The following is an 11,653-nucleotide window of genomic DNA, read 5'->3' as shown; positions in this document are numbered from 1 at the left end:
CATGGAACAACCTTTGATAATTGATGGCCCTAGAGCAAGCACATTGCTTTTGTTTCAAACTGTGGAAAATCTCAGAAAAGACAGTAAATCTAAAAAGTTATCTACACATGCAAAACTGTTCTCTGTCTTTTTTTTCACTGAGTCCTTGTAGGGAAACCCAAAGGCGCATGCAGGACCCTTGAGACTCAGAATTTTTCACAAGCGATTGAATTTTAAATAAAAGATTTCCCCCACACTTCAGAGGAAAACAAATTGTATTTCTGTTAAAAGTTGAAAGGGGAAGGAGGAAAATGGGAACAAGTGGGGAGAGCTGGAGGGGTAGGGGTCCTGGGGGTTTAGCCATTCCTGAAAGGTGCGTGTGAATAAAGGTTAAGGCTACTATTTGTGAGAGGCTTTCCCCTCCACATGGCCCCAATCCCAGGTCTGTTCACGTTAAAGTCCCTGGGCATCTCCTTCTGTCGCTCCTGCCTTGGATCACAGAGGCCTGTGGTGACTTAGCGACCTTGTCCCCCAGAGGGAGAGGGTGGCGATCTTGGCCAACTCAGCCGTCATTCTCCTGGGTTTGTTTCCTGTGCACTGGCTTAAAGACCCAGCCTGTGTGGTATAGGGGAGGGACCGGGCAGAATCAAGTGCATTCCAAAGAATAAACAACTTCAGTGAGAGAGGAATTCTTGAAACACAATTCTTTGATAAGCTTGGGGTTGTCTTTGAACTGATCATGAAATCACTTTCTCTTCCTTTGGGGCTAGAACATATTTCCCCGTTTCTCCTGCGGTTCTGTGTGCCGGGTCACAGATTTCCACCAGGTGGATGCGAGTGCAGGTCGGGCGCACAGCATCCTGTGCCCCTCCCACCACGCTCCTCCTCTGGTCCTGATGCAAATGAGCAGCACATCCTCACAGCTTCAACTGAACAGGTTGCTTCCCACATGGAAGGGGCTTGGGTTTCCTTCTAGAGAAGGAAAGCTGCCTGCAGGTCAAGAATACTCACATGAGTTTCACGTGAGTGAGGAATAAATCTAAAAACATGTGATAGCTCAACACAGAGATGTATTTGTTACAGCAACACATGGAATTGAGTGAGAGAGAGCGCTCTGTTTCTCAGAAACAGTCTTTTGCATTAAAAAAAACCCTGAGTTTAGATTAAAAAGAAAAAGTAACACATTCTGGGGCAAGCCAGATTTTAGAAGGAAAAATAACATTAATTTATTCTTTAACAAATATTTATTAAGTAGGCACTTAGTTATTTTGGAAGTTTGCAAGCAAAGGGGGTGTTCTTCATAAGAAAACAGACATACCCCTGCCCTCATGGGGCTTACAGTCCAGTAGGGAGGCAGACTAAAAACAGATAGGTCATTAGCGTGGCTTTAATAGGTTCAAGGGATGTGCTCTGAGCCAGTGAACAGGGTGGGACTCACTCTTCAGATCTCGGAAAGGACTCTCTGACTCCACAATTTAAAGTTATAATTCGCAGAGGCTGCTCTGACTTAACATCTGGCTGAGGCAGTAGCCCGTGCAAGGGTCCTGACTCTGAAGAGATCTTTGCTGGACCCGAAAGAATATTACTATCACTAGAGAATAGTGAGTCAGATGAAGGGGAGCGTGAGGACAGATCATGCAGGGCTGTTTGGACCTTGGTGAGGACTCTGTCGGATATCCTGCTTGTGAACGGAAACCACTGTAGGCTTTGAACAGGAAGTGATATACCAATAAGACTTTGTCAGCTATGTGTAGAATGGATCAGAAATGGATACCAATTAGTAGCCTGTGGTTTCAGTTCAGGTGAAAGGTTATGGCTACCCCGGACAGGGGATGATAGTGAGAATTCAGATCCACAGATGCGGATACGGAAATGACAAGACCTGGTGATGGGTATGAAGGTGAGTGACGGTGAGAAGACAAAAGTGAGTCCCAGGTCCTGGGTTTGAGCAACTGTTTACAGAGACGGTGAAGACTAGAGGAGGAGCAGGTGAGTCACCTTACCTGGTGTGAATTCAAGCCCAGGGTAATTCACCCTGCTTAAATATACACAGATCCTGGCTACGGACTATATTTTGAAAGACAGAGCCAAATACAAAATATGTAGGAGATATTGGGAATGAGAAGAACTTTAGATGATGATGTATTCACGCCCTTATATTAAAAAAAAATGTCTTAGGGGCTTCCCTCGTGGCGCAGTGGTTGAGAGTCCGCCTGCCGATGCAGGGGACACGGGTTCATGCCCCGGTCCGGGAGGATCCCACATGCCGCGGAGCGGCTGGGCCCGTGAGCCATGGCCGCTGAGCCTGCGCGTCCGGAGCCTGTGCTCCGCAATGGGAGAGGCCACAACAGTGAGAGGCCCGCATACCGCAAAAAAAAAAAAAAAAAAAAAAAGTCTTAGAAAACAAAAATTGGGGGCCTTATTGGTATTTTCAAAGATAGTTTTGGTCTTTAGTCAAGCTATTAGGGAATTTTCTTCAGTGTACGGTATTTTCTCAAATAAAAGTCGTCAGGAGTTACTGATAGATGTTTACTGAATAGATACATTTCCATGGTTTCTCAGAATTCAGAATATGGAAATCACAGCATCAAAAAAAGTCCCCAGTGGCATCAATTGTTTCTCCAAACAGTGGTTCCTGACTCTGAAAGGAGAAAGGACAATCCCTCAGCTTTTTAGAAAACTTCTCTGGATACCTTGTATACTCGGCAGATACAATTCTCAGAACGCATCGGGTGCTCTGGTGTGGAAACAAGACATTCAAGGGAAAACATAACACAGAGAGTAAAGCCTCTTGCAAGCATCCACACTTTGGGTCATGCTGTCTGTTGTAAGCGTCCACAGCATGAGAGAAGTGAAGTCTTAGAAGCTATATAGACCTATCAGCCCGAAAAGCTATCATTTGCTTTAATACCATTCTCAGTCTATACATTTTGCACTTTACAAAGTTCCTTAAGCTGCTCAGTATTAATTCCTGCTTTAATATAAGGAGCACTATTAAATTCAAAGAACACAGGCGTTTAAAGGGGGTTCCCAATCATTTTGCCCTAAGAATGAATGAATTTATTCAGCAGTTTTTGTTCCCAGTTGTCACTGTGATATGCTTGAGGGTGAGCAGAGGAAATAGGATTTAAGATATTGGCAACAGACTCACTGGGTAGGCAGAGGGGCGTCAGCAGAAGTCAGTTTGGGCAGAGGGGGAAAAGAATAAAATAAGTTATTTTCTTAGACCAAGGAGAATGTCTCCCTTCTGCACTGTGAGCCCTGGAAGGCAAGGTCACAGTCTCCGTCTCGGCCTCCACCACACAGAGGTGAGCACAGTGCGTCCCTGAGTGTAGGAAACAGTCATTGGATGTAGGATGTAGAAGAGGCCCCGAGAGATACTGTGCCTATTTTAGTCCTAAAATTGGTCCCAAATTACAGAGACCCAGACCAGTCTGTGCTGCTCTTTCCGTGGGTCCTTCAAACATTCCGGAACTTCCTTGAAGCCAAGTAAAAGCAACATTTCATTTCATGAAAAAGAAAGGCATTGATGGGTAGCATACCTAGTTGAGAAAAACGATCCTGGTGAAATGACTATTAGATGACATGCTGACACGGAACTGACCTTGATGAAGGTGGTTTTGGTTTCTATTGTGGAGGTAACAGTCTAACTGGTGTAGTTTCCCAAGGTGATGATGGGAAAGGATGTGGATTCAGGGACTGTAGGCTCTCTTTTGCCGAGTCGTGATAAAAGGCGAATTGGACACATGGAGAAGCAAGAGACTCATCTGAGTTCAAGGGAGGTTCTTTTATTATTGTTTTTAAAGATGAGAACATCTTTGTACGATCAAGGGAAATAATCCACAGAAAGGGGCATTTATGATGTGAGAGAGGATGGAAAATTGCCACGGTGATATCTTTGAGCAGATGAGAGGGGATCGAATTCAGGACACAAGTGAGGCGGGAGGCGGGTGGGTGGGAACTGTGCTTAGAAACAGGCAAACAGATCAAAACAGTGATCTTTAAGAAAAGAGGGGACTGTTCTAGTGATCCAGATGGCTGTCATGATCACAGGGAGCTAACGAGGCTGGCTAATGGCAAGAGCTTCAAAGAACCAGATTCATTTCATGAGCGAGGAGGGATGACGGTCTAGAAACCACAATGAGGAACTGGAAACCCCTACTTCACGTCCCAGACCACCTGTGCAAGGGGTTCGAAAGAACAGGCTGAAGGGGATGCTCAGTCCTCCACAGTCAGCCCGTTCCTGCCAGAGAAGAAGGTGAAGAGATTGTTCCAAGAAGACGTTGAAATAGAGAAGAGCTCGCTGATGACCTTGAGTTCTAGAAGGCCCGGTGGGAGGATTTGGGCTATAGGGGAGCGTGAGTGTTCAGAGATGTGCAAAGCTAAGTGGGGCGAGTTTCCAGTTAGTAAAGGATGAAGTGTGACTCAGTGATGGATGTGTATACGACGAAGTGCACATAGGAGTGTTGTGCAAATTGGGGTGGTGAGGCTGTGCATGCCGGGGACAGGGAGGAGACTTCTCCAAAAGCAAGCAGGGTTCTGGGTGTCTCCAGCCCCATCACTCTGATCGCGGGACAGAGGCTGGTAGATGGCCCACGGTGTGCACGGTCCTGGGGACATTCCCTGGCACATTTGCGGAACAGGGCTATGTCATGTGGTCCTGCCTCTTCACCCGCTGCACGCCTCCGGGGGAGGCCATTTCCATCTGTTCCACGTGAATGGTGCCCTGTGGCAGCTCTTTCCGCAGAGACCAGCGGCACCAGTAGCACGTGGGGCTCATCAGTATTTCTCATGTAACTGATAAGGAAACTGAGGAACAGAGAAGCTCAGCGACTTTCCCAATTTCATGCTGCTATTGTCAAGGGAATCAGATTTTTTTTCTAAAATTAAAAGTTTATTTTTTAATACAATTTTAATTTATTTATTTACTTATTTATTTATTGCGGTACGTGGGCCTCTCACTGTTGCGGCCTCTCCCACTGCGGAGCATAGGCTCCGGACGCGCAGGCTCAGCAGCTATGGCTCACGGGCCCAGCCGCGCCGCGGCATGTGGGATCTTCCCGGACTGGGGCACGAACCCGCGTCCCCTGCATGGGCAGGCGGACTCTCAACCACTGCGCCACCAGGGAAGCCCCTATTTTTTAATACAATTTTTAAAGGTTACTTTCCATTTACAATTATTATACAGTATTGGCTATATTCCCTGTGTGGTACAATACATCCTTGAGCTTATCTTATACCCAATAGTTTGTACCTCCCACCCTCCGTCCGTATATTGCCCCTCCCCCCTTCCCTCTCCCCACTGTTAACCACTAGTTTGTTCTCTATATCTGTGAGTCTGCTGCTTTTTTGTTATATTCACTAGTTTGTTGTATTTTTTTAGATTCCACATCAAAGTCCTATCGTACAGTATTTGTCTTTCTCTGACTTAGTTCACTTAGCTTAATGCCCTCCAAGTCCATCCATGTTGCTGCAAATAGCAAACTTTTGTTCTTTTTTAATGGCTGAGTTGTATTCCATTGTATATATGCACCACACCTTTATCCATTCATCTGTCAATGGACACTTAGGTTGTTTCCATGTCTTGGCTATCATAAATAATGCTGCTATGAACACTGGGGTGCCTGTATTTTTTAGAATTAGTGGAATTTGGGGGGATATATACCCAGGGGTGGAATTGCTGGGTCCTATGGTAGTTCTATTTTTAGTGTTTTGAGAAACCTCCATACTGTTTTCCACAGTGGCTGCACCAATTGACATTCACGGAACCAGCTTTGGTTCCGGCATTTGCATGTGCTCTTAATCTTAATGCTGCTTCTTGAAAGCCAAGATTCTTTTGTCCCTCCGAGGCTACTGTTAACAGCGAAAGGAAAGCCAAACAAACACTGAAATGCTCTTGAAGGGAAAGAGTCAATCTATTTAAGAGAAACCTTTAAAAACCAGAGCTGTCTTTAGTGATACAGGCTTGCCTCAATTTTCCGGTGGTCTCTTGCTTTCTCTTTTTATTTAAGAGTCAGCAGCAAAGGAGATCTGTGAGCATGGTTAAAGCAGGATTTCATTTACGGTTACTGGGATGAGACCCGGTCATTTTGTGAGAGGCGCCCTGAAATAGCAGGTCTTGTATCTTTTGCTAGGCCGTTTCTCTTGGGAAGATCCTCTGGCCTCGTGCCTGAGGATATAAATATGGCCACTGGTTTCCGGAGACCAAGCAAGGGAAGTGGACTGGGGAAGTCCCTTTCCAGCGTTTGGGTTTTTAATGAAAGCTTTTGTTTTCTTCCCCTTTGCTAAAACCTTCCCCTGGGCCTGGAACTCCCAAGCCCAGAGCCTCCCGCTCATAATTGTATTTGCGACCTGTTTTGAAGCACTTCCAATCCCCCCCATCTACTTTGTTCCCATCACTGCTGTGGTGACAAATTCCATGCAGGGGTGACCAGCCCCACGCAGGTTTACCCTGACAGCACCTGGCCAGCAACTCTTGATTCTGCCCCTAAGCTTCCCGGGTGCCTTGGAGGGGAAACTCAGTAGGTATCACATGTGTGCAACCTGGAGGGACAGGGAAGTGGATGCCACCAGTCACAGTAGGTGGAGGTGATGGACATGTATTCTCCCCGCCCCTTTCCCAGGGCAGGGGGTTCTGTGAACAAATTCACACGCCTCCTCAGAAATCCTGGTGAGCTGGGACAACTGGTCACCCATGCGCTGGTCCACAGAATAAGGCACCTGCTCCTGACTCTCTCCTTCTGCTCGTCCTTCACTCCCGCTTCCTGGGATCAGATTCCTAAATAAAGTATTCCCAAGCAAGCCTGTCTCAGCTCTGCCTCTGGGGTACGTGTATGGAGAGGTCGGCCTTTGTGTCTTTGTGTGGGTGTTGAAGGGTGAGCTGGCCGAGTGAAGGGACAGAGGGAACTGAAGTCCTTCACAGATGTCCCCCAGCCCCTCTCTCAGCCCCACTTTCAGCGGCACCTGGAGCATTCACCTCCTGGGGCTTTTCCACAGTTCAGGGGTGTCAATCGCCTTGCGTTCTGTTGCTCTCTTTCTCTGCAGGAGATTAGGTTTCAGCTTTCCCCACGAACGTATTATTTACCACCTAACATCTGCTTTGCCTCTTCCAGCATCTGTTGGCATCTCTCGTCTGGGATCAGCTCCTCGATGGGTCTCTGTGTCCTTGTAGGTTTGTAATACAACGTCACGCGTGTGCTTTCTTTTTAGTGGGGCTTCCAGAGGGACCGTAGGGAGAGAAAACACACGTGTTCTTGCCCTGCTCACAGGCGAGCTGGTGTTTTCCCTTCATGTCACCTAGTGTGACGTAAAGAGCAAAAACCCTGTGCTCTAGCTCTGCGCCACTGGTGATTAACGGTGAGATTTGGGGTAAGACGTGGAATGCCTCGGAGCCCCGGTTTCCTCATCTGTGAAATCTGCTGTGTGAATTGACCTCTGACCCCTCCAGCTCCACCTTCGGCCCTCGGAGAATCCCAGAAACTACCAGTGGTCAGTGTCTCAGGGCAGAATTGGATTGATCTTCTGGCTTAGGGAACCATGTTCTGTACTTGCCTCCCCAGGAAATGCCCGGATTGGTGAGTTTTCATCTTCTCTGGGGCCTGGAGTCAGCTTGTATTAACTCTGCAGAACGTTTCACAGGCCCTGTGTGTCTGTCTCTAGAATTGACTTGCGATTTGCTCCCCTTTGACACATTTAGAAAGCTGTGTAGGACATTGGCAGACAATTATATGGGGGTTCCTGGCCTTGTATTCATGTTTTTCTCCCTTTTTCTAGCATTACCTATACCTTCTGGAATAGATTTGGATAGAGAGGCCAAAACATGGACTCTAAACCCATGGCCTATTTATGTGTATGTGTGTGTGTGTGTGTGTGTGTATACTGGAATACATACACACACACACACACACACACACACACACACACACAGAGCAATGTGAATATGTTCATTGTCTTAAAGCCCTCCCTTCTCCCAGGTCAGCGAAGCGTATGTGTGGTAGGGGTGTAGCTTCTCTCTAACTTATCTGTTCAAATCCATCTTTACTATTCCCATCTCCCTGTCCTTTCCCTACAAATGGTCTGACAGCCACTGGATGTCAGGCTCTGGAAACCATTCCTGAGATTGTCTAACGAGCACGAGCTGTCACAGAGAGAGAAGCACTCGGCTGTGTCAAACCTAGAATAGCACCGTCTCCATCAGAACTGAGTATCTCCCCTTCGACCTTCAGATGCAGCTCACATATCACTTCCTTTGCAGAGATCCTCTTAATTGTCCCAGACAAGGTTAGACACTCCCTCCTTTGTTTGCTGTTAGATTACCTTATCATTCTATTGCAATATATGCATGTTTCCATTAGAATAAATACCACCTTGCATTATAATTGTACATGAGAAACAAGATATTAAAATGAGATGCTTGTCAGTTTGGGCTGAGGCCCCAAAGCCTGGGAGCACGGAAAGCAACACGGCATTTTCAAGAGAGGAGCTAGTTGACTTACGGAGGAATTGCTTGGGGAATGAGCTGAAGCTGGTTAGTCAATGTTAGTTAATCTTCAACCTCCAGCCCTCTCAAAAGATGAGGTTGAAGAGGATGAGGCAAAAAAATCCCTCTGGGGAGGGTTTTCAGAGTGTTTAGCATTTCCCCTCTACTCTGCCACTTCACCACGCCTGTGGGGATGAGGGACAGGGCGTGGTAGTCAAGAAAACCAGAAGGACGCTCCAGAAGTTTCCATGGAACGTGCAGAGCACACAGCCTAGTGTCTGATACCCCTCAGATGCTTGAAGGCAGGAGGATGCGTCTGGAGCTCCCTGATGGGAGGCAAAGCTACGCATTTCCCGAACATTCCACGTTGTCTTAAAACTGATGCATGCCAAGGGGACCACTAGGAGGGGAGGGGGACCCCAGGGAGAAGGGAGGCTATAGAAGCTCAGGGGCACAGGGAGAACTGCAAGGGGCCAACCGGAGGAGGGAGGTCGCCCAGCTGAACACAGAGTGCAGGCGGGCCTCCCAGAGGAAGAATCTTGAGGAAGGAGCAAAACACAGGCAGACACAGACACACAGATACACACACAAAGACACACACAGACACATACACACAGATACACAGAGACACACACACAGACACACACAGACACATACACACAGATATACAGAGACACACACACACACACAGACACATACACACAGATATACACAGACACACACACAAAGGCTTTTTTTGCTGCTCACACAAGCCAGCGGTACCAATGCCAAATCCTCCAGTGCACCTGCCTTGTGGATGTAAGATCACCTTTGCTTCTGTAGCTCCTCCCCCTCCATCTAATCCTGGAAGGGTCAGAGACAGGAGCTCGTGGGTTGGGGATGAACTGGCATGAAGAAACAACAGCTGACTGTCCTTTCCTCTGCGGTGTCTCCTTGCCTGGTGACACCGCAGTAAGTACCCCTCAGCTCTGCCGGCCCCTTTCCACGGGCTCCACCCTGACCGCCTCCTCCTCCCCCTACCGTGATCACACCCAGCCTTCTGAACTCAGCCCGCACGCACATCGAAGATAAACCTTTCCCTGAACGGTTTCTATCTCCGGGATTCCTCGTGGACAGTGAGCCCCAGCATGTCTAGGAATGGGACACAAGGCGCAGAGGTCCCCATAGCACATCGGGCAGAAGAAGGGGATGCTTCCCCATGGTAGACTAGGGCGTTAGGCTGGGCATCAGGGTCTACCAGGTGGGTAGGGCATACGCTCCAAAGTGCATGACCGGCTCCATTTGATTCCGACTGTAGTTAGTAGCAGAATGCCCTGTGAGGGTTTCAGAGCTTGGGTCCAGATCAGGAAATCTGGGAATGAGGAGTCTTTGGTGAGGCTGTCTGCTGGGTGCTATCACACCGATGGTCCTGCCAGATAGTGGCTACTACAGGCTGGGATTCAGAAGCAGAGTCTGGGGCCTGAGGAAAGAGTCCCATGCCCTGGAATGTGACATGTATTTCTTCATCCATATAGTTGAGTTTGACTTTCACAAAGTTCGGTGTGGCAGATGTGACTCTAGACCGGTATTTTCAAACATTTGCAGGCATAGGTCATCACTAGGGGAGCTGATTAAAAGGTACATCTTCCCATCGTCAGGTAGGATACACCTTACCTGTTCCTCCTTTTGGAGGACAGAATAGAATATGATGATTGGAGCTCGCGTGATTCGTGATTAACGGCTGTGCGTCATCAGGCCTTGCAAGATGTCCATCTTCCTGGGGGTTGCACTCAGTAATTAGAGAGTTTGGGGTGGGCCCTGGCAATGGGCATAGCAGCAAGTTTCCGGGCGATCGGGGGAAACCACACATGGTCCCCAGACCACCAAGCATGTGACTGAACTCTGATCAATTTCCATTTTTACTAAAAGACCAACATAGGCTTTGTCTTTTCTGTGTTTCTCCCTCCAAGTGTTACGTAATTAAAGCCGAGGCTGTGGGTGAGCAATTCAACAGGGGCTGGGGGACCAAGGTCACAATTAGATTTTCCCGCAGTCGCGTGACAACGGATTATTTCAGCCCTTGAAGAGGCAGGTGGGCGCGCATTCTAACAATGGGCAGAATGGTCTATGAGTCACCCTCCCATCTGACTGAATGTTTGCCCACACGGAAGATTTGCTCCATCCCTCGGTATGAAACTGGGCTTCCTCCTTGCAGCTGCCTGGTGAGCAATTTATAGGACACAGAGGATGAGGACAGTAATTAGGTTTCGGTTTTGGTTTTGGTGGGTGATTCAAATGCCGTTGTTCCCTTGTCATTCCTGATTTCTGAAGAGTCCACTGCTCTCCCACATTCACATGTAGAAGCCAGAGGATGTTTACAGTTTCTCTGCAAAGCAATTCCTTTGAGAGCTGTTTTTCTCTCTGCACGCTGCATGATTAAAAATAGAAACCGTGAGCCCCAGAGGGAGTTAGGAGTAGATCCTCTGGGTGCTTTCAGCTTAGGTGGTTTAGGAAAAAAATATTCCTTCTTTATTTTTGGTAGAGGAGGTAGTATTTCCAACAGGTGGAGCTGGGGGGAAAAAAACCTGTTGCGCCTATGTTTCTTAGTGGGACAAATGACTCTTAGGACACTGTTTGAATGGATGAGTTGAAAGTCAAATTTACATGCAAAGGAGATGCTCTCTAGGAGATGCTAATGTGGTTTGTGTTGTGATTTCCAAGGATAGTTTCTCGATGACCTATAATGTGTTTTCCTTTCCCTTGTAGATAACAACCCTCTTATTACCTGCAGCCTCAAGAAGAGAACAAAGCAGACCAGGCCGTTAGGGGACTGAAATTACGCATTTAACTTCATGAACATTGTGTCTCAGTGGCCTCATTCGTTCAACATATATTTATTTATAAGTAGCTCTATGCCACATACTGCTCTCAGCACTGGGGATGCATCAGTGAACAAAACAGTCCAAATGTCTGCACTTAACGCAGCTTAATTTCTGATGAGGTCATCGTCTGACTCCCTGGCCCTTACAATATGGATTTCGGCGTGACTTTGGACAAGCTGATAAAACTCTCTGAATGTGAATTTCCTCATCTGTCAAATGTGTTCATTGTGCTATTTGCGCTTCCCCAGTTCTCCTGGTCTTGAGAGTCACCGGGAATACTTGACAAGCATAAGCCCCTCCCACAGGGACTCTGATTCGGTACGTCTGGACCAGC

The 11,653-nt window shown here is 47.5% G+C and overlaps 1 non-coding gene and 1 pseudogene across 1 annotated transcript; both read left to right on the top strand.

Annotated features, from left to right (window-relative positions):
- The first annotated feature begins 1,867 nt into the window (after positions 1-1,867).
- Positions 1,868-2,853, top strand: LOC132524945 (PAX3- and PAX7-binding protein 1-like; annotated as a pseudogene).
- A 7,235-nt stretch (positions 2,854-10,088) lies between these two features.
- LOC132525030 (U8 small nucleolar RNA) lies at positions 10,089-10,233 on the top strand. Its single transcript, XR_009542160.1, has one exon. It is a non-coding gene; the product is annotated as a U8 small nucleolar RNA (small nucleolar RNA).
- Positions 10,234-11,653: the final 1,420 nt, after the last annotated feature.

This window comes from Lagenorhynchus albirostris, chromosome 8, assembly GCF_949774975.1.
Source record: "Lagenorhynchus albirostris chromosome 8, mLagAlb1.1, whole genome shotgun sequence".
NCBI lineage: Eukaryota > Metazoa > Chordata > Mammalia > Artiodactyla > Delphinidae > Lagenorhynchus > Lagenorhynchus albirostris.
Note: the sequence above shows the minus strand (reverse complement) of the source record. Positions and strands in the feature narration are given on the sequence as shown.